The sequence below is a fragment of the Helianthus annuus genome, chromosome 14, assembly GCF_002127325.2.
Source record: "Helianthus annuus cultivar XRQ/B chromosome 14, HanXRQr2.0-SUNRISE, whole genome shotgun sequence".
In the NCBI taxonomy this organism is placed as follows: Eukaryota; Viridiplantae; Streptophyta; class Magnoliopsida; order Asterales; family Asteraceae; genus Helianthus; species Helianthus annuus.
The window spans coordinates 21,489,192-21,512,660 of record NC_035446.2 but is presented as its reverse complement, the minus strand read 5'-3'; the positions used below and the strand labels follow the sequence as shown (position 1 = coordinate 21,512,660).

The following is a 23,469-nucleotide window of genomic DNA, read 5'->3' as shown; positions in this document are numbered from 1 at the left end:
CTCAGTTTGTCTACCAGTCACCAGGGTTTTCTTGGTGCATGAATCCTGAATGTAGCAAGTATTCTCATCAAATATAACTCTAAGCTTATTATCTTTAGCTAACTTATAGACAGAGATGAGATTCACATAATATTCAGGCACAACAAAAACATCCTTTAGAATCGCAGAATCAGATAGTTTAAAACATCCAATTTTAGTGACTTTAGCATCTGTTCCATTAGGGTGCTTAATGGTTATATTATATTCAGTGACATCAATCAAATTGAACATATTTTTACTGGATATGACCATGTGCTGGTTTGCACCAGAGTCTATGATCCAGTTCAGACTCTGAGCAGAGGAGTCCATGGAGTTAAAACAGAAAAGGTTTTTGAAATTAGAGAAGGAGTTAAAGCATTTACCTCCCACATTGGACTTATTAGAATCTTCAGTTTTATAACAAAAAACCTGTTATACCACCGCGTTTTTCTAAAAACAATCAAAACAGATGGTTGGGTGGTTATCAGGGTGGTAAGAACAATCAAAGTAGGAACTTTGAAAACAAGAAATTTGTCGAGAAAAAAGTGTCTGTAAAAAGCTCGAGTTCTCATTCTGAGCAAGAATTTGAATTTTTTTCAAAATCAAATGAAGAGTTTTTTGAAAAGAAAACTTCACAACCTCAGACCGAAGGCACAAGTTGGGTAGTTGACACCCGTACATGCTTCGAGTGTAACAAAGTTGGATATATTGCACGAAAGTGTACCAACTCGAAGCCTAAGTCTGACGTTGTTAAGAATCAGAAAAAGAAAGTTGATGCAAAAGGAAAAGCTCCAATGGTTGTTGAGAAGAAAGTTTTGAAAAATGAAAACACCAAATTCAAAACTGAACTTGTAAAGAATGTGGTAACTAAAAATGACAAGTTTTACACACGGGTTTCATCATCTCAACAAACATGGAAGCCAAAATCTGTTGAAAAGAAAGCAAGTTCTCCATAACCAAAGTTTTCAGTGTCTTCAAAACAATCATCTTCTACCACACCGGTAAAGATGAATGTTCCTTTAGATTACTATGAGAAACTTGAAAAACAAAAGTCTAATGTTTCTTAAAAGAAGTATATACCAAAGAAAGATCAATCATCTGGTCAACCTCTGAAAAATGATTTTTTTATACAAAGAGGTTGAGATTGGATCTGAAGAAAGTTTAAAAATGAATGACAAAAATTTTCCACCATTGTACTCACAGGTCACACACATCAAGCTACCTGAGTCGAAAGAGGCTTGGGTGGCATCAAAATCTAACTAAGTATTTGTGACATGTGCAGGAGCTTCCGAGATCCATTTCACATTGGATCATGGATAGTGGAGCTTCTCAGCACATGACGGGGAAGAAAACCCTACTGTATGATGTTCGAGGGTTTAATAGAGGATATGTGGGATTTGCAGGCAATCAAGGTAGATGTTCCAGGCGAGGATGCCGAGAACTCTTTCATACCATTCAGAAGAGTTAATTATTGGAGAATTACAATCAGGCGTCCACACTAGACGACAAATTAACCAAGGGCTTACTTGTTTTTATTCTACAGTTGCTCCTTTACAAACAAAGTTTTCACTTAGTTGTTTTATTTCGCAGATTGAACCGCAAACATACAAGGAGGCACTAACTGAAGATTCTTGGGTCAATGCTATGCAGGAGGAGCTGAGTCAATTCGAGAAGTTGGGAATGTGGAAATTACTAGACTTGCCTGATGGTCACAGAAAGATCAACACCAAGTGGGTGTTTAAATGCAAGAGAGACAACCTAGGGGTTATTATTCGAAATAAAGCTTGACTAGTAGTCCAGGGTTTTAGTCAGCGGGAAGGTATAGATTTCACCGAAGTGTATGCTCCTTTCGCTAGACTTGAAGCAATTAGAATCTTCTTAGCATTTGCATCGTGGAAAGGTTTTAAAGTCTTTCAGTTAGATGTTAAATCGGCTTTTCTCTATGGAAAGGTAAAAGAGGAGGTATATGTCGGACAGCCACCGGGCTTCACCGACCCAATCCACAAAGACAAGGTCTATTTACTGGATAAAGCGTTGTATGGTTTACACCAGGCCCCGAGAGCTTGGTACGAGACATTGTCTCAACATTTGCTTGCCAACAGCTTCATCCGAGGAAAAGTGGATGCCACCCTCTTCACCAAAGAAGTCGACGGTCATCTTCTGATTGTTCAGATATACGTGGACGACATCATATTTGGGTCAACTAATGAAGATCTGTGCAAAGATTTTGAAAAAGTTATGAAGCAAAAATTTGAAATGTCATCGATGGATGAGATGAAATTCTTTTTGGGTCTTCAGGTTGAGCAATTGCCCAAAGGAATATTCACACATCAGATGAAGTATGTTCATCATATCTTAGAGAAATTTGGGATGTCCGGGACTACTCCAGCTTCCACCCCATTAGCAACGAACCATGGGATAAACCCTGATCTCACCGGAGAGAAGGTGGATGAAACAATGTATCGTTCCATGATCGGTTCGCTAATGTATTTGATAGCTTCAAGACCCGATATCATGTATCCTACCTGCCTCGCAGCAGGGTTTCAGTCAAACCCGAGAGCTTCGCATATGATGATTGTGAAACGGATATTGCGCTACCTGAAAGGAACTCCATCATTGGGTTTGTGGTATCCAAAAGAAGGCGATTTCACGCTCGAAGGTTATTCCGATTCTGATTTCGGATGCTGCAAAGTTAACGCTAAGTCAACAACTTCGGGATGTCAGTTTTTTGGACCACGATTGGTCACCTGGCAATGTAAGAAGCAGACCTCTGTATCTCTATCCACATGTGAAGCTGAATATGTATCTGCTAGCAGTTGTTGTTCTCAAATCTTGTGGATCCAGCAACAGATGCGCGACTACGGTTTGCAATTTCTTACTACCCCTATCTTTGTTGATAATGAGGCAGCGATAAACATAACGAAAAATCATGTTCATCACGCTAACACGAAACACATTGAAATTCGTCATCACTTCATTCGAGATTGTTTCGAGAAGAAGTTGATACGAATTGAGAAAATCCACACTGACGAACAAAAAGCTAATTTACATACCAAAGCATTTGATAAAACTCGTTTTAAATATCTTTTAAAATTGAACGGTATGAAGCTTTTATCGGTGTCGGAGGAGATTGTTGGCGTAGATGAAGGTACCACTGTAGATAATGTTGAAAAGCAATCTGCAATGGTTTGTCGATTTTTTACTTGTTTTGGTATTTAGGGGGAGTTAGGTTATATATTCAGAAAATACAAAAACAGTAAAAAATTCAAAAATACAAAAACATGAGATATTTTTTAAAATCCAAAAACAATAGAAAACTGAAAAAGAGCTTGTGTAAAAAGGGAAAACGATAGTGCATCAGCTTGACAGTTATAGTATGCTAAAGAATTGTAATGTTTAAAATGAGTTAAACAGTCTCGCTGATGATATGCCGATAGGTTTTTACACACTTAGTAAGTTTGTTTAGGATATAAACTTAAATCATCACTTGCTTATTTCGTGGGGAACATCTCTCGATATATAGGTAACCCCTGAAATCTTGTTTGAAAGACTCTATTTCTGACATACTAGGTCTTTGTATGTGATGATATATGGGGTATTATACCAGGACTTCTGATTTTGCGGAAGTAATAGCCTAGTCCTCGTATAATATTCTGCACTTGCTTTATTTCTTAAAGCTCACCCTTAGTGTAAAAAATGATGAAACATTGCAAAATGCTAATCATGTGCTGTTGAAATAAAAGATTCCCAAAGGGAACCCACCAAAAGACGAGCCATCATCTCTCTGTACGAACGGAAGTTCTAGCCTGAGCTCTCATGGTCTCGCATCTACCCTTTACAGATATCATTAGTCTGCACTCACCTGTAAGACTGAATATAGTGGTCTGGATACGGGAGTATATTCTGAGATGGTACACACCTATAAGTTAAGATCTTAAAACACTAAAATCGTATCGTGAATAGATTGAAATTTGTGTGAAAATTTAAAGTGGATCATTATATCGACAATCTAAGTGAATTGTTTAATTCTGAGTATGAAATCAAAGCTTAACGGTACTCGTAGCTTGTCTGATAGCTGATATGATTCCCTACACGCTTACCAAAAATATGTTTGTAAACAGTTTACATTTACTGCATTTCATTTTCTGGTTATCATTCAAAAACCCAAAAAGATTTCATAGCTTTCTAGTCTAGAAATTTTCTTAAAAATCCAAAAAGATTTTACATTTCTGCTTTATTTTGTCGACAAATCAAAGTGGAAAGCTAATCTTCAGATTCACAGTTTGAAGCGGATGCAGGAAGTTTCTAAGCTGGAAGATGAGTTGGGAGCTTAATATGATTAAACTCGTAAATTGAAAAGTCTACACAAGATCATTTAGTTGAAACTTGTAATTGTCAGAAAAATGTTTGAAAAATTGAACAAAAAATCAGTTTTGTTTTGTCTCAGGTCAACCAAGGTCATTAAGTTGGACTTGGTAGACAAATTGAGTACCCAGGGTCATTAACTTGGACCTGGAGACTTAAGTGGATTATTAAAACTGATAAAAACAACAAATGAAGTTAAAAGGTTATTAGATTTTAATGTCAATTTTTGAGAAACAAGAAACAGTTTGAACCTGTGAAAGCAGCAAAGCAAGATCCCATGGCTAAGTCTGAACAAAGTTTGAGCCAGGACATTCAAGACTGCGATCCCAGCTTGCTGAAAGGGGGAGCCTAAAAGATGTAAATGACAGATGCAGATTCTGGATCAATGTTTAAGGGGGAGTGCTAGCTGTTGATGTTGTTAAAATATAAAAGAATCCAGAAATCTGTTCAAGAAAATTAGAAAGAGTCAGGTTGCGATTCTGGAAAAGAAGTGAAGGAGAATTTGAAGAAAAGAGATTAAGGAAGCTTACATTGTCAAAATAGTTTGGAAAAAGAGAGAAGATAGATCAAGACTGAAGATTATCGAAGACTCGATGCCAATGACTTCGTCAACATCCAAGGGGGAGTCTGTTGGTGCATAGATGTCTGTTAACTTTGTCTTAATCGAGTCTTGTATCTAGATAGGTTAAACCAGTGCTTAGTATTCGAGAAATTAGGTTTTGTATGATGGATGATCATTTCGCACGAAATGAGAAAGGTATTTCCTACGAAATGAACAAGTGTCCATTTCGCACGAAATGAACTTTATCTATTTCGTAACAAATGAGAAGTCTATAAATAGTGGAGTCTGGTTCATCATTTGTAACGATCCGGATTTCACAGCCGAGGTGCTGCCGAACTGTCAACTGATCTGTATTGCTTTGAAATCAATAAAAAGGAAGATAATTAAGGAGAATCAAGCTGTAATCAAGTCTATATCATTGATTCCGCCTTTGATATGCATTAAAAACTCTTCTGAACGACTCATTCAAATCGCACAACGATCCAACATTCAGCAGCCCTAGCAACTTAGAAAACGGATCAGCAGACAGTGTGTTTAAGGAACTACCACCTTTATCACCCACAGAGTTATTCACAGAAGGACTATTCCCATTACTAACAGAATTATTTGACTTAGACCACTGACTTAGGAATTTTAGACCCACTATTTGATCCTCTATAAGACTCTTCTCTAGAGATAATGGAGAAGGCAATTTTAATAGTAGGTAGAGGATCCCTAGTCAAAAGATTAGTTCTAACAGGTTGGTAAATGTCATCAAGGCCCATCAGAAACTGCATAAGTCTGATTAACTGATTAAACTCATTGAGCTTAGATGATGCATTGCAAGTACAAGAGGGCAACTGTAACATAGCATCAAATTGCTTCCACATAGTGTTCATTTTATGATAGTACTCAGAGACACTAGAGCCATTTTGACATACTGAATTGATTTTTTGATATAAGCTAAACACAATTGACCGATCAACCTTATCATAGGTTTCTTTTAAATCATCCCACACCTCTGAAGCAAGTTTAGAATAGACTTGACCAACATATAATTCATCAGAAACTGAGTTCAAAATCGAGGTGAGGACAATAGAATTACATCGATCCCACTGACTAGCAAGCACATCATTGTCTTTAGATTTAACACAAGTTCCATCAATAAAGCCTAGTTTGTTTTTAGCCATTAAAGCAAGTTTCATAGCATTAGACCAGACCACATAATTTTCAGCTCCTTTTAGCTTTATGCTAACAATTGTGAGCCCACTAGAGTCACTAGCATGAAGATATAATGGGTCACTGGCATCCAACTTGCTAATCAAGGTCACAACAGTTTCAGTTTTATCAGGCATAACGACAAGATAAGGAAATACAGAACAAAACAGTAAATAAACAGATAAGCAGACAACAGAACCAAACAGATAAGCAATCAAAGTACCAAACAGATAAGTAATCAAAAAGCACCAAACCCACACCGGTGAAGCCTGGACAAAGGTCCGATCAGAGGTTCATCATTCAAGGTGCCTCCACAGACAATGACCATGGAGCCACAACTCAATAGACCAAACCAGACACAATGCAACATAGTGAACCCTATCTGTGTCCCAATAATCAAACCGGTCTTGCCTAAAACCCGGTATCAAGGATGCCTAGACTCGAGACACAGTGATGCAAAACAAAAATAAAGAGACAAGGAAGGAACAATCTCACAGCGGGTGCAAAATACTCCAGCGGACCAAGGCTTGTAACCTTCACTTAGGGTTACAAGCGTTTGATCAGAAAACCAAACACGGGTCCTGTTAGTTTGCCCAAAGAGGGACTAACGAGGACCTTCTTCAAGGAACAGAGTAGAACCCAAAAGTTAGGGTTTCAATCCCACACGAGCAGTGCCGACCCCAGAAACAGAGCACCAGAACCAAAACACCAAACCTTAGAAATTAGGGTTTCAATCACAGCAGCAGTAAGAGAAGGGGAACACCGCGATTGGAGTCGGCAGATGCACAGACTACCAAGACCTCAAGTTAACCGGAAACCCTAGGTTGATTCACAGAGAATCAGACCTTCAAGAGATGCAGCGGAAGAACACCAGAGCACCGATTCAACCTCGGAGCTCTGATACCATGTCAGAACTCAAGAATCAAACAGTTTTATTATGAAAACTCAGCATCAAATACAATGATTGAACGAATCTGTCATCACAGATTAACAGCGAACAAAAGAGCAAAAAGATCTCCAACAGGATGATCGGTACAAGTAATAGACAAACCCTAGACTCACGAATGTACGTGTGAGAATAGGGAAACAGACCAGAGAGCAGCGAAATGATCAGCAAGAGAATGAGATGCTCGAATGAATAAGCCAAGGGACCAAGCCCTCTATGTATCTTGTCAAACCCTAAGCGACAACACAGGAGCCCAGGCTGGCAGCCCAACAGGACGCAACGACTATAAGCCCAAGTCAGCAATCCACCTTGATAGAACCCAAAGCCAGCAGCCCAACCTTGATAGTCCACACCTCACAACCAAAATAAATAAAAGGTTAAAAATAAATAAAAATACATAAAGGAAATATAAAAGGCACATTTATACTGGATAAATACAAGTATTTTTAACAGTATCTCATTGTAAACACACCTCAATCAATGAACTATTAGATTTTTTTCTCGCTGTTATTTTCTTCTTCTTCTTTGCTATTAGGTTAGTCTCACAATACGTTATCAGCACGAAAGTGCTCCCATCAAAACCCTAATCCCCTTCCATGGTTTCTTGTGAACATTAGCCGCACAAACCAGCCATCACATCCTAACGCAACGAATCACATACTCAACGCAGCTTCGCACGTTTCTAGTCGCCACCTTTTATTGCAAAATCAGGTATTGAATACTACCCTCTATTATTCATAAAACAAGTGGTTATATATATTTTTGCCTAGTCTGCTACTAGAATTAGAACCCTATTATGGTATTACCATCATACCAAATTCATTATTTAAACTAGCATGATTTTATTGATATAAAAAAAATTTCTGGAACAGAAAACATTCGTTAATTATTCGAATCATTTACTACATAATATGGAACTTGGAATTTTTTGTTCACTTAGTTTTAAAATATGGGAATACCAAACATGCAACAAATAATAGGGCTATGGGGAGGATGAGGGTTGCATCATCAATAAAAACAAAAGTGCAACATATTGTATTTTCATTAATAGCAAATAAATTTTTTTTATCATACGCAAATTAATTTAGTGTATCAAATTAAAGTTTGTTTTCAATATCTTTTCTTCCTTTTCCTTTTATTTACCACAGAAGATAAATATTTGTTATTTATAGAAGATATATATTTATTATGTATGATTTATGATTCTTATTGGTTATATGTACTGTACTTATGATTTCTTTTTAATGAGTCCTAGTTTAAATAATACCAAATAGTTTACTAGTAGATAATATATAGTATGGTTTTAGTTTGTGATATACTCATACTTTCAAATATATTTGATGATGTTATTTTGTTTGAAATCATCATTGGATTTGACCTACATGAAAATCTCACAGATAATATAAAATGGTTACCGCAATAAAATGGTTAAACCTTTGTCAAAATATTTTTTCCCTCAAATAAGATAAGATGGGTTAAGAAGATAACTAAACAATTGTCGTGCGAAAATAGGTCTACATATGCTACTTTATGAAAATTTGCTAGTGCATGACAATTGATTTAAATAGTTTTGTCTTGTTTCTATTTCGATGACATATGATGCAAATGATATTAATAATAAAACCAACGTTACATATACAGGTTGATATTAGCTTTATTACTAAGTCATTTAAAGTGCATTCTCTAAAGTGCTTACCCATGAATGGAAAATTGTTTTGTGATATGTGTTTCTGAACTGTGTAATATAAAAACTAAAACACCATGGAGCTATTTGTCTATGCTTCTAACTGAAGTGATACATATTTCTGTAAAAGATGTATTTGTGACTAGTTATACTGTGGTACGTTTATCTATGGCATGTGGTTGCTTATAAGTGATAGGGAAAAAATCATGATTTCATAAAATCTTATTATGACTCGGTTTATATGGTGACATGTTAGAATATCATTTATTCTATAATTTTATTGTTTATTATATAGACTGTGTTTAATAGAATAATTAAACCAAAGTTGTGGTTTATTGTCATTCTCAAGAAAGAGTATACATATGGTTACATAATGAAAAACTAGACAAAAGATTTCCATTTGTCATACCTAAGATACGCTACTGAAGTAGGAATATTATTAAGAGAGTATGATAGTTTGAAGTGATTTCATACTCGTGGGCTGAATAAAGGATGAAAATTCATGAAAGTTTTTAGATTCTATCTACCTGAAGTGAATGTGATTACATATTAATCATTGTAAAGGTAGTGATCATGGACATAATTGAGAAAGTTGTAATAATAAGATCAACCATTTTGAATTGTAAATGTTCATGTTAATAATGAGATCGACCACTAAAAGTGGCAAACTAAGGAGTGACAATATAACATGATAGTTGAACTATAAAGTTACAAGACTCTCTCTCGTATCTAGAGTTTTTTATTACATACGTGTAAGTAATACATATACGATCATAAATCAGAAGTTTATGGATCATAATTAAAACTAACTTGAAGTAGAAGGTAATATTGCTAGAAAAAATCAATAAATAATAAAAAAGAAGATTCATACTTATAAGGGTATAAGGTGTGATCATGACCCTTATAACCACCATGACCCTCCACGTTATTGCCATGTCACTCACCTCAAATCCACCATCCAAAACCAATACCCTAAGGGTGCGGTTATGACCCAAACCATTATCCCCTTATTTATTTAATTTATCTTTGTCTAAAAAAATGAAATGATTTCCTGAAAAATGGAAAGGAGGACCATGGTTGCCATGGTTTAATTCATGCAAACCATGGTAGATCATGCAAGGAGGTGGTGTAGCCTTCCATTCATGTTCCTACGTGGCGAATCATGTCTCAACCATGACCCCACACCCTTTTGCCTAGGTTATTTCATATTTTAAATAACATTTATCCATAAATAGAAATTTAATATATATATATATATATATATAGGGTAAGGTTCATGCGAGAACCACCTTTATTGCGAGAACCAATGTGAACAGGGGGCAATACTGTAAATATATAACAAAAATGAAATTAAGTATCTCTTCCTAAACACCTGACATTAAGAGCCTCCTCCTAAACACCCACGTCTGATACTCCTGGACTTCAAAATTCGTCATCTCAGTTCACATCCATCACTCCAGATTCTCCAAAATTCGTCATCTCACCATTCATCCTTTATTCGTAGTATATTCGAAATTAGGGCACAAATAAAAGAGTCATCGAGCATATATTCGTTATATATGCGAAATTAGGGCAAAAAAGAACAGAATCATTGAATATTGTGGCATGATTAGGGAGAATTTGAAGAACAAACGTCCAATGAACTGCCATAACCTAGTTATTGTCGGAATATCCAGCGTCATTACACCGTTCCGTGAATTTGTAAGTTTATACACTTTGTTTTGCATATTTATATGTTAGCATGAGGCTTAATCACAGATTCAGATCTTTTATATGTGAATATGAGGCTTAATCTTCGTTTCTTATATGCATTAGTGAAAATGGTGTGATGTATATAATTTTTGAGGGATTAGGGGCGATTGTTGTGTGATAGCACAATCAGTAATGTGGTAGTTATGTTCTTTTTTTGTATGTAATTTTGTTACTGATTAATGTTAAATATGATTGGTGGTAATACAAAATTGGATTTGTTACGGGTTAGGGTTTTTTTTTAATGAAGCAAAACTGTTGATAAGGTCAGTCATGTTAATGCACATGTGCATAGTTATGCACATATGCATATTTTGCCATATTAGTTTAAAAGGGTCAGTCATATTGATGAAAATGCGTATAGTTATGCACATGTGCATAATTTGCTAGAATAGGTTAATAAGGTCATTCCAGTTAAATTGCCCGCGCCTGGTACGTGGAAACAAATTGCCAATATTTCCAACGATTTTGCAGGTTTGGGGGTGGATCTAATGTCGTTGTTTAAGCGGGCTAAAGTGAAGTAACATTCTGGAAGGATGTATGGTTGGGTGACCAGTCGTTGTGCAGCAGGTACACACTTTTATATGCGCTGGAATGCCGCAAATCAGCGTGTCTACAAGAGCGGATGGGGGTAGAAAACGGACAACTAACGCTGCATCTCCAATTGTCTAGGCTGCAACTTAACCCGTCTGAACTGGCTGAGTTATCGGACTTAACCTATGAAGCGAATGCAGTCTCTTTTGAGGTGGGTCCAGACAGATGGATGTGGTCTCCAGAATCCTCAGGGTTATTTACAGTTCGTAACATCAGGAAGATAATCAAGGAAAACTCGTTTCCAAATGATGGTTTCGGGTTCTTTTGGAACAGATGGGTGCCACTAAAAATAAATTTATTGGTTTGGAGGCTTGTTTTGGATAGACTACCAACAACAACAAATCTTAGTAGAAGAAATGTCCAAATTCCAGCCCTTGATTGCATGATCTGCCATGACGGGACGAAACAGCGAGCCAACTTTTTGTTTCATGCAGATTGGCTCAAAGTCTATGGGATTTTGTCGCTGAATGTTGCAAGTTGGGATCAATATTCATGCTAGATCTGAAGGATTTTGTGTATCTGCATCAGCGCTACTGCGGATCTAAAAAATAGAAACAGGTTATGATCTCAATCATTCAGATTATGCAATTGTTTATATGGAGAAACATGAATGATGTTTTAATAGGAAGCAAACGAATCTGACACGTCTGAAGGAGGAAGTTAACACGCTTGGGTTTCTTTGGATAAAAAATAGGGCAAAGTGCAACGCTTTAAGTATCTGTTTTTTTATCAGTAACACTCGGTAAGGATCTGATTATTACCAGTAGATATATATATTGTTCTTTAGGTGTATGTTTTTATCAATAATTTTGATTTCCATCAATGATTTATATGAATGTGATTCAACTCGTTGATCTGTTAATTGTGCTTGCTATGTTATCGCACATATCTTATACAGTGCCATAACCGACCTAGTATGTATATGTGAACCAAATAAAGTTAATAATATCATTCATGTGCATAGTGAGTTTGAGCAGATTTGTTTAGGATACGTGTATATGATTTTGAGTAATTAGAAAATGCTGGTGTTGTTGTTTTAGGTAATGCACATGTGCATAGTGAACTTGTGAAGTTTTGTGTAAGATACGTGGTTTTGTGTAATTAGGATATGATGGTGTTATTGTGATTTTGTGTAATTAGGATATGATGGTGTTATTGTTTCATGTGATTCACATGTGCATAGCAAACATGAGCAGCTTTGTTTAATATACATGTATATGATTCTGTGTAATTAGATTTTGTTGATGTTTTTGTTTAAATTGATGCATATGTGCATATTGAATTTGAGCACATAACATTAAACATTACATATGGATTGATTTTAAGCATCATTATAAGAATATGTGATGCACATGTGCATATAGATGCACGAATTCATATCGTTACAGTGATGAAAAAGGTTGTTTAATGCACATACTAATTGAAATTGCATGTTTGATTATATTATGTTTCAATTATTACTGTAGGCAAAAAAAATGGAAAAAAGCGAAGAAAATAACACTTTTGTTGAGATCGAATGACAAAGGGGTAACAAAACTGCCAGATGATAAGGAAGGTGAATACAAAAGTGTTAAGTGAAAAGCCAAAGAAGGTTGGTTATTAGTCGATGATGCAGTTGGTAATATATGCACATGTGCATCCAATTGTTACTTTCTGTTGAACGATGTTCTTTGATGTCACGTGCAGTTACGGCAGGATAAAGACGTACAAGGAATAGGACAAGTAGACGAATGCACGATGTGATGGATCTTATGTGATGGATGATAAGGGAGACAAGACAGTGGAAAACATTAATGAAAGAAAGTTGGATAGAACGATGTTATATTGAAAATTATGGTTGTTTGTTGTATGATGGTTTATATGTTAGTTATTTTCTTTTAACGATAATTTATATTTGTTTATTGGACGATGACAACTACATAGTGATTGTTAATTCCATAATTTGATGTAATATGGTATAGTATATGTTGGAAATGCACATGTACATAAGGTGAATTAGTATGCATAGTGGTGATATATGATGTGTTACCGGATGATTATATTCAGTTTACAACATTTTCAAATGTTATATGGTGGTTGGTATAGTATATGTTAGAAATACACAAGTGTGTAATATTGTGACGTAAATGATTGTGTTGCCTATGCACATGTGCATATTTATATATTATGTAGTTTACAATGTTGTATGGTGTCTGGTATAATTTATGTTGGAAATGCCCAGGCATATATTGATGTGATATAATGTGTGGCATAAATTATGTTGGCAATGCACATGTGCATAACGTAAAGGCAGTAATGTTTAATGTTGTTTGACATAGTATATGGTGGCAATGCACATGTGCATAATGTATACGTTGCAATGTATAATAGGTGGATTGAAAATTGAGTACATGCACTTAAAACATAATGACATTAGAAACAGTGAATCGACAAGTTTAGATGCTATGGTTTCAATGTTGAAAATGCACACGTTGGGTAATGCACATGTGCATGTATTGAAACAGTGGACATATTGGTAATTTATGTTAAATGGACATGAATAAAACAATGAATATTACACCGTTAAGTAGATAGACAATAAGTATAAACAATGAATGTAAACAAAAAACAAGTGATAATCAATATATAAGTAGCTGCATGTGGAAAATCCAGTTGTTGTACCATAAGTGTTGTACATCATCACAACGTCCTCCTAGTGATTAAACGTTCTATTTAGAGTAGGGAATTTAGCATCAACATCAGTGCCAACCCCACCCATCTTGACCCATCTTCACTCTGGTGTTTCTCAGCAGACCATAGGATGTATAAACTCCACCCATGCCTCCCCAGTTGTCGGCTTGTTCTTCCATTTTTTTGTACACTACAAAAAAGCCATTTAGTGGCACAAATTTTTAATGGAATATAGGTTTTGTGCCAGTCATTTTTGTTTTTAATGGCACTTTAAGTATTTAACACATACAATCAGTGGCATTTAACTTTTATGTCACTAATCAAGGCGTTTAGTGGCATTTTGCATATGCCACCAAAATTTTCTATATGTTTTAATGGCACTTTTCTTGTGCCACAAAAATATTTGAACAACTCGTTTAAAATTTTCACCAATTCTCTCTTTGAAATCTAAAATTTCTTCTTCTCTTTCACCAAAAATCAATTTCCCTCTCCCAAATGATTTCATATTCCGGCTCAACAAATTAAGCGGACATATAAAAACAAATTGCGCTCTCAAAATTACAATTACTAGGGTTTATCTCTACTAATTCGCGCTCAAATCTTCTCTCTCAAATTAACCTCCTCACGCTCTCCGATTCCTTACTCTACCACATCTCCGCCGTTCTCCACCTGATCTCCGACGTTCTCCACCGGATCTCCGTGGTTCTTCACCAGATGAACCGATTACAATAAAGTATATGCTCTGTTCAATTTAATTTGTGCCCTAATTTGTGTGAACATGCTATATAATTATGAATAATATAGTAACACGTTTGGAATCAAAAGCCCTAGCTTATATTTCATAATTAGACACCTACCGGTTAGGTTTTTTCTTGCTCTAATGGTTATATCGGTAGTCAGTTTGAGTAATTGTTGATTTGTTTTTTTGCCGAAGATGCTTATAATTAGGGCTTAGGGGTTCTATACGGAGTCAGTGACACGATTTCATAAACTTCATAAACTGGATAGATTACGTGGCGTATTTACTCTTATATCAACAGGTTAAATGGGAAAAAATGGATCGGTGATTGTGTCGTTTGTCTTATTGTTCATCGTTTTTTGGTCCATTTGATGCGAGCAATTTGAGGAAATTAGTTACAATTCAGGATCTAAACGGCAGTTCTAATGCAAATCAGGTTTGTGATTTGTTTATGCTCGTCGCTTTGTTGAATTCGTTATTGATTTGTTAATTGTTTGATCTTCAATGTTTGATGTAAATCTTGGTTTTAAATGGCGCGCATAATGCGTGATGCGCCCGATGCGCTAATGAGAGCGCATCGCAACAGCTGATGCGATGCGTTTACGTGATGCGAGAATATTGCGCGCATTTCGCATAATGCGCTCATCGCATAATGCGCTCTGATGCGCGCAACATTGTTTTTTATGCTTTTTTCCAGATTTTATGAACTGTGTTCGGTTTTTTCCGTAATTAACATCTTAGTATGCTTGATTTGAACCAAAAAACACAACTCTTACCTTCTAATTACGTCAGTTGTTTTACTTTAAGTATGTTTTTATAAGTTTTTATGTATAAATAATTTTTAACTATTTTTTTTTATAAAGAACGCATCACATACGTGATGCGCTCGCATCACCCATCACGCATCGCGCATCAGATTTTTGGACTAAACGCATCGGAGCGCATCACGCAATTTAAAACCAAGATGTAAATATTAGAAGTTAGTTCATTAACTAGGATGATATATGTGACCTTGCAACAATACTTAATGTTGTATGTTATTATTTATATAGTGTGTATGCTACATTTGGGTGGTTGTCTTCTTAAATTCTGTTCTAATAACTTTGCCAGTTTACTATTAGTGAGTTTCATTTTAACTTGATTCTTCAAACCTTGTGAATTTAGCGTGTATGTATCATTGATTTAATCAATGAAATAATGAAATGCCAATTAAATGATGAATTTGGCTTAATGAACTGAGAAACTGAGCTGGTTAGTTTATACTGGGTTAGGTTTTGGACAGTCCAAACCGTTTACACAGTACTTTTGCTTCCACTATTTATGACTTGATATGGATTTATGGAAATGATCTGTTTCATATTCATCTATGTAATTTAGAGCCGGCAAAACGAGCGGGTCGGGTCGGCCTGGTGATTGGTCACTAGTCAGGGGATTCGGGTCAGTATGAGTTCGGGTTAGGACATGTTTGAGCAAAGGGTACTTCAGAAGCAAAATGGTACCTGAAATTACTGGCATTACATGTCTCACACTTGCAATAAGGATTGAAGAAAACCAGCTCTACAACAGGTCTGATTTTTCCATATTATTGGGTTGAATGCATAAACCATACTAATATTTTATCATTCACTTTATACCTCATTGGGATTTCATTGTATTTTATTTACTGCAGCATTCAACAGAATTTGTATAATATGGGAAGCAATTAACAATTAACTTATGGTCATTTTCAAGTGGGAGTTGAAACAGAAGTCTGGAATGAGCCCACCTGGTGGTGGGTTCAAGCAAGATGATCCAAACCAGCAGATATTGTAAAGGACATCTTTGTCGAATATGGAGGTAAGTTTACTTAGAAATCATGTTGCACACACATAATATCACTAGATAATTATAAAAAATTAATGAAATTAAACTTAAAAATAAGTAATAAAGTAAAAGGGTCTGTAAATGTTATGTTAAGCTTTAATACTTAATTGACACCAGTCTTTGTTTCCTTTGTATTTGGTCTCTGGTTATACTCACCGCCATTCAGTATTGACAGTTATTGTGCTCATACCACTTCGAATCCCAAGTGCTCTATTAGCAGGCCAAAGGGATGAGTGAGAAGAATATTCCACAGAAGGCATGAATCTATTACCTGCCAAGCAGAGGAGAAATAGTTTGAACTTGATATTGAGCGTTTTTTGTGGGGGAAAGACTCCCGCAAAACATTGATGATTAAAAATATTCCAAATGATTATGATAGTATCTGTATTGTTTCTTTTATCATCTTAGAATTAGTTTGAATTATCCTAAAGAATTCCCACTAGTTTTGTAGTTATTGAATACACTTTATTACTACAGGTACAGTTCAACAATACTATTGGCTGCAATCAATGAACTTATGGTATATATACCTGTCTCTTGACTTCAAGGTAAGAGTACTATAGCATTATATGGCATTTTATTCTTGTGTTAAAAAAATTACCATCTGTAATCATATTCTTGTCACCCTTGCTGTATATACTTCATATTCTAACAAGTTGAATCCTTACCAAGACTAGCTGACCCACCAACTTTGTCATCCATTAGCAACACTAGTTGACATTTTTTCTTGTGTTCATTCTGTTGTCGTATAACACTTTGTGCTATGTCAAGCGAACCCGGGCGCTCGGGCGACCAAAGACGGTACGGACTTAGGCACCTAGGCCTTGCCTTGCCTAACCACCTTTTGCGCCTTTGACAACATAGGGTCTAACTTTGCCTAACGAATGGTACGGAATCCGTACCGAAAATCAAGTCGGTTCGTGAAATTCGGTACCGGTTACCATTCTCTTTAAAAAAAAGTATATTTCTTTTATTCTTTTAAGTATAAACAACATAATATACTATCTTAATTTAATGTAATATATACATATTTTTTCAAAATTAATTTTGACGTTGTCTAGTTTTCAAAATTTATCGCTTTCATTTGTGTAAAGTTGGTAAGAGCCAATGCCAAACAAATATTCTACAATATGTAAATTATAAATAACAGATAACACATTTGTTGGTGCACTACATCTGTCGACTTCGTCTTGGATCGAGTCTTACATTAAATTGTATAGATTAGTGCACGATTTATGAGAAAATAGGAAGTGTATTGTGTTTAGAGAGCTGATTTCGCTCATAGGGTTATGTTAGTTGCTGATTTCGCTTATATGTACAAGATGATTTCGCTTATATGGACATGTGGTCCTTGGAGCGAAATCTCAGACACTATATATATGTGTCATGAGCGAAATCAGTGTATCGATTGTACGAATTCCATACCGAAGTGCTGCCTTGAGCTGTAATCGTTGTCATATCAATACAATCAGTAGATTAAGTGAAGAATCAGCTTTTCCTAGCTTTGTTTCTTGTTTTCCGCACCTGAAACAAAGTAGAACATCTCTGAACGACTCATTCGGGTCTGATCGCGATCTTACAACATTAAACATGAACGCATGAACTAATGGCTATGTCTAATAGCCCAAAAAAATACAAATACAACGAAAACTATTAAATAGTTATTTTTTTTATTTTTTATTACTAGTTTATTTGATCTATTATAAAGAAAATGATTGTTATATTGTTTGATATTGTTACTTCTTTTGCTATCACTTTAAAAAAATATTTTATTGTATATTGAATTTTAACTTTTTTTTACTTGTTTATTTAGTTCATGTAATAAAGATCCATTTTTATTTTCTTTACGTTTTAAATCAAACATAACATTCTTTTATTTGCTTGAATTTCTTGCTTTGTATAGTTTTCTGTTAATCTTCAAATATGCTATAATAGCAAAATTGTTATTTTTTTAAGGTATGTTTTTTTAACAACCCAGTTTGGGTTGTCAAAAAAAGATGAAAACTTTGGACACCCTGCTACTGGACACTGCAGGTCCCGATCTGTCTGACTTTACAAATCCGGCAGCAGAGGCGGTGACTGCGACTCTGGTGAGTTATTCGGTTACCCTTACGGCTTTCGTACACCTGATTCGAACTTAGATGTAGAAGAAATAAACTTTTTTTAATTAACAGAGAGAAAATATCTCAGATTAATCAAGTTGCTTCTCATACGATTATGATTTTATATGCTAGGTGTATAAAAAACTGAGAACTACATTGACTTTTATGCATTTTTACACCAACTGTCATCAACTTTTTGTCACATGTATATTGCTAGAAAGGATCAATTGAGAGCTTTATTGGATTTTTTTGCACGTTTACAATCAAGTCTTTTAAATGTTTACTAACTTGTTTCCTAAATACAGTAATGCCATTTCACATGCGAAGCCAATGTAACCGACATTGAAAGAGCTTGGTGTTGGGAATTTCGGAGTCGCAAGGTTGATTTGCTTTAGGTTTGTATAAAGTATAATTATTGCATACTACTTACTATTCTCGTCATTCACTGTGTTTGTGTTTGTTAAGCTCTGTTTTCCTGTAGTGTAATTGCTGTTACATCTTTAATGGCTATGGTTATGAGATCTAATCATTTGAACATGAATTGTGAAATTTCAGGTTGAATATAGTGAATTGGCTGATGCGGCGACAGTAAGGAGTAAGTGCAGGGAACAACTATGAAGTGGGAAATACGATTGCTAAGAAAGAGTTAACACAATGAATATTTTACTCGAATGAAGATTGTGAAAAAGATTCATGAACGCAATGGAGTTTTGAGTTTTTGTTCAAACATTTTTTGAATATTTATTTTGTATGTTCGATATTTAGACTTAGGTTGAGATTTAATTAGTTATTTCGTTGCAAACATTTGGAATCTTTGGAAGATGATTGATTGAACTTTTTAATTGAATTGATTATATTATTATGATTTCTACATTTTACTATTTTATTTTTAATGTAAATAAATAATAATTGTAATCAATAAAAATTAATATGATAAATAATTTGATGTGATTTTTGTGGAAAAAATATGTGCCACAAAAAGCCCAAAAGTTTGTAGTGGCAGAAAAAAAAGTGCCACTAAAAGCCTATATACTTTGTGCGGCAGATTGAGAAAGTGACACTTAAAGGCTATAGCGTCAGCACTTCTAGTGGCACTTTTTCGTGTGCCGCCCATTCCTACTGGTGTTTTTAGTGGCACTTTTTTTGTTGTTTTGTGGCACTTTTTGTATGTCACTATATGACATTTTTTTGTAGTGGTAGTTGTCCGCCACCCAAGACCCTTTGTTTAATGCCATTTTGTACATAATTGGATAGTCATCCATAAGACACCTGTTCAGAATCCATACATAAAGAGGATCCATACATCAACGACATGGTATAATTTTCAACATAATGCACATGTGCATATAAGTTAATACAATATCATTTACAATCAACATGATGCACATGTGTATATAATTTAATACAACATCATTTACAGTCAATATAATGCACATGTGCACATCATTTAATACAATATCATGTACAAAAGTATAAACATCGTTTACAGTCATAATACCTTGTATGTGTGCATTAAATGATAATGCACATGTGCACAAATGTGCACAATGTAGTTGTCAACATAATAATGTCTACATAATGCACACGTGCATAATGTAATTGTCACATAATGCACATGTGCATTATCATTTAATATATAACGACATAATGTATTTGTCAACATAATGCACATTTACATATCATTCAATGCAGTATAATTTATTGCTTATCATTTTAATGCAGTAGTATAATTCACAAGTATAGATAATTTACAAGTATAGATGTATAATACCTTTTAGTCTCAAACCGTATAAACTGCAATGCACATGTGCATATCAGTCACAAAAAACTTATAAAGATGAGAAACACTGAATTATGCCAATCAGAGCAATCTCATCTCCTCTTGACGTCATTTTTATTCACTTTTACATAAGCACTTCAAATATAGTAAATGTAATAATTCAAAAGCAACATACGGACAGGAAAAAAAAACTTAAAATTAACACCGATTTACACAATAATAAAAACTTACAAATGTCCAATCCGCAGTGACCCATCCAGGATGGTCCGGTGGTGTAGTTGTGACCGCGATGTTGGATTGACGGTGGTGAACCTACAGTCACTGCCCATCTCCTTCACGCTCGCCCACTAACTGCACGATGAACCGATCTGCATAAAAATGGAGAGATGCAGACGAAAAGAGAATACCTGAATTCTCACTGGAACACCGATTCAAGTCTCTGATTCAAGTCTCTGACTTCAAGATCACCTTCAAGTGTCCCATTCTGTATCTGGATCGGCCGATTCAAGTCAATGACGTTGCGGTTGTTCAAGATAACATTCAAGTGTCCCATTCTGTATCTAGATCGGTCGATGAGAGACACTATGAGAGACACGGGTACCCTCGTCGGAACCCTAGACACACAGTTGTCATGGTCACCACCACCAGACCATCACCACCGCCGACTTATGCCCCGCCGTGGAACCCGTGAATGTCGAATGCCGCTCCACCGTGAAATCCGTGAACGGCCGATGAGATACGAACGAACCCTGAAATTTGTGGGATCGACCGTTGTTTACTGCCGTGAGAACCACGGTACACTCTTGTGCGCCGCCTGTACGCCGCCGTAAACAGCCATGATCCATCAATGTGTCGCTACTGATGATGCAGATTGTGGTTTGGGAATGAATGAATTGAACCGGAGAAACCCTAAAACAGGGGACGTGTCTTATGTTATAGTTCAATATATTTACAATAATGCCATATGTTCACATTGGTTCTCGCGGTTCTCGCAATAAAGGGTGGTTCCTAACGGATCCTTATCCTATATATATATATATATATATATATATATATATATATATATATATATAGGGGAATGTTCATTGAGGAACACTAAAAAAGTGGGGAACAGCGGGGAACTGGCTCAAACGAACTCTGATTGGACTCATTCAGCGGCGTTGGAACCGGCTCGTCGAACCCTAACTAAGATCTCTTAACCCTAAACCCTAAATCCTAACTCCTAAACTCTAATCCCTAAAGTTAAAAAATAAGGTTAAAACCTAAGCTAAACCGTAAAATCTAAACTATAAACCCTAAAAGCTAAACCCTAAAGGCTAAACCTAAAGCTAAACCCTAAACCCTAAAGCAAAACTCTAATCCCTAAAGCTAAACCCTAAGGCTAAACCCTAAAGCTAAACCCTAAAAGCCAAACCCTAATATATTTAGGGTTTAGGGGTTATGATTTAGGGTTTAGGGTTAAGAGATCCTAGTTAGGGTTCGACGAGACGGTTTCAACGCCACTGGAATGAGTCCAATCGGGGTTCGTTTGAGTTGGTTCCCCGCTGTTCCCCACTTTTTTAGTGTTCCCCAATGAATCTCACACTATATATATATAGGATGGTTCATTTGAGAAGAAATTTAATGTGAGAAGAAAAAGAAGAAAGGGGATAATGGTAAAACATTAAATAGTTTATAACTCCTCCCATTAATTATGTTATCTCTCATTAATAAAGTAAAAAACATTTTATCCTACACATTTCAAAATTTATCCTACATACATCTTATACTTACCGAAATGTACCCTACGCATATCTAAATTTATCATACACATTTAAGAATTTATCCTACACATACTAAAATTTATCCTACACATGTCGAAAATTGTCCTTCACCCTAAATTATTTTATCTTGAAAGACTATATTTAAAAGTGAGTTACAAGTTTCATTAGTTAGCTAATTAATTACAATTAGAAATTTACCTATATACCCTTATTAATAACATTAAATACACATATTAAATGAAGTAAAATAGAGCATTTCTATTGGTTTACAACTTATTCTTTTTATTCTTACAAAATTTTTCTTCTCATTTGAACCCTCCACTATATATATATATATGTATATATATATATATACATATATATACCTATATATGTATATATATACATATATATATATGTATATATATATATATATATGCATATATGTATAGTGTGAGGTTCATTGGGGAACAACAAAAAAGTGGGGAACAGGGGAACACCCTTAGATTAACTTAATCAAGGGCTTAGATTAGATTAGATTTTTTAAGGCTTAAAAACGCGGAGGGGTATTTTTGGCATTTTTGAAAAGTTTGAATTAGGTCACTGGAGTATTGCGTAGTTTGCCGTTCATCCCTCCTCCACCGCCCCCTTTCACCTCCGCCTTTCCACCGCCATCACCACCTCTCACCGTCGTCCCTCCTTCACCTCTTTTGTACAGTTAAATACACATGCTTTCTGTATGTAAAACCTGATCTCCACCGCAGAAATCGCAATCTCTATCACCACCACAATTAAGGCTTCTAATCTTTGTGAATGGCGCCGGTGAATCAATGTGGTTCAATCTACACTTCATCTTGTTTGTTTTAATAGTGATTTCAAATTACCTTAACTAGACTATGTAGTTTATAACGAATTCCTTATGATTTTGTTCTAAGACCCATAAAGTTTTCTAGATAATAAGCATTCATAGTTGTTTAATGTGATTTGCCAAATTGTTTTATGTAAAATCTTGTTTTTTACATGTTAGTATTTGCAATATTGAGTTTTTTTTACATGTTATATTATTTCAGAATAAGTTTTAGTGATTCGGATTCTAGATCCTGCTTTCTCTTATCCTTCTACAATATTAGGTCTTGATTTTGTGTTGTGTTGTGTTTAGGGCTAATTGTTTTAGAATATCCGAGTTTGAGGTAACTTCGCATCATGTGCCTGCGTCTACCAAGTGTTCGATAAAATGCCTTAATGACCGGCTTTATCCATTAAACTTTAATTAACTGTTCACGGCTACTTGTTGGTTAAACTTTAAAGTGCTTCATAATTAGTGTTTTGTGACTGTTTTGAATGTGTATGAGATCATGTACTGATAGTGTTTCAAAATATTAATTTTAGAAGTAAATATGTATGTAAGATGAGTTTTTTTACATGCAAATATGAGTTTTAACATGTAAATTTATGTCA

General features: G+C 35.3%; 1 long non-coding RNA gene across 3 annotated transcripts; it reads left to right on the top strand.

Moving 5' to 3' along the window:
* The first annotated feature begins 14,344 nt into the window (after positions 1–14,344).
* LOC110908154 lies at positions 14,345–19,302 on the top strand. Of its 3 annotated transcripts, none has more exons than XR_002574229.2 (7): positions 14,345–14,518; positions 15,902–16,090; positions 16,194–16,360; positions 16,554–16,935; positions 18,344–18,477; positions 18,795–18,884; positions 19,045–19,299. It is a non-coding gene; the product is annotated as an uncharacterized LOC110908154 (long non-coding RNA). The 3 variants fall into 3 exon arrangements; XR_002574230.2 differs by having other exon boundaries at positions 14,347–14,518; positions 16,865–16,935; positions 19,045–19,293; XR_002574228.2 differs by having other exon boundaries at positions 16,194–16,935; positions 19,045–19,302.
* The last annotated feature ends 4,167 nt before the right edge of the window (positions 19,303–23,469 follow it).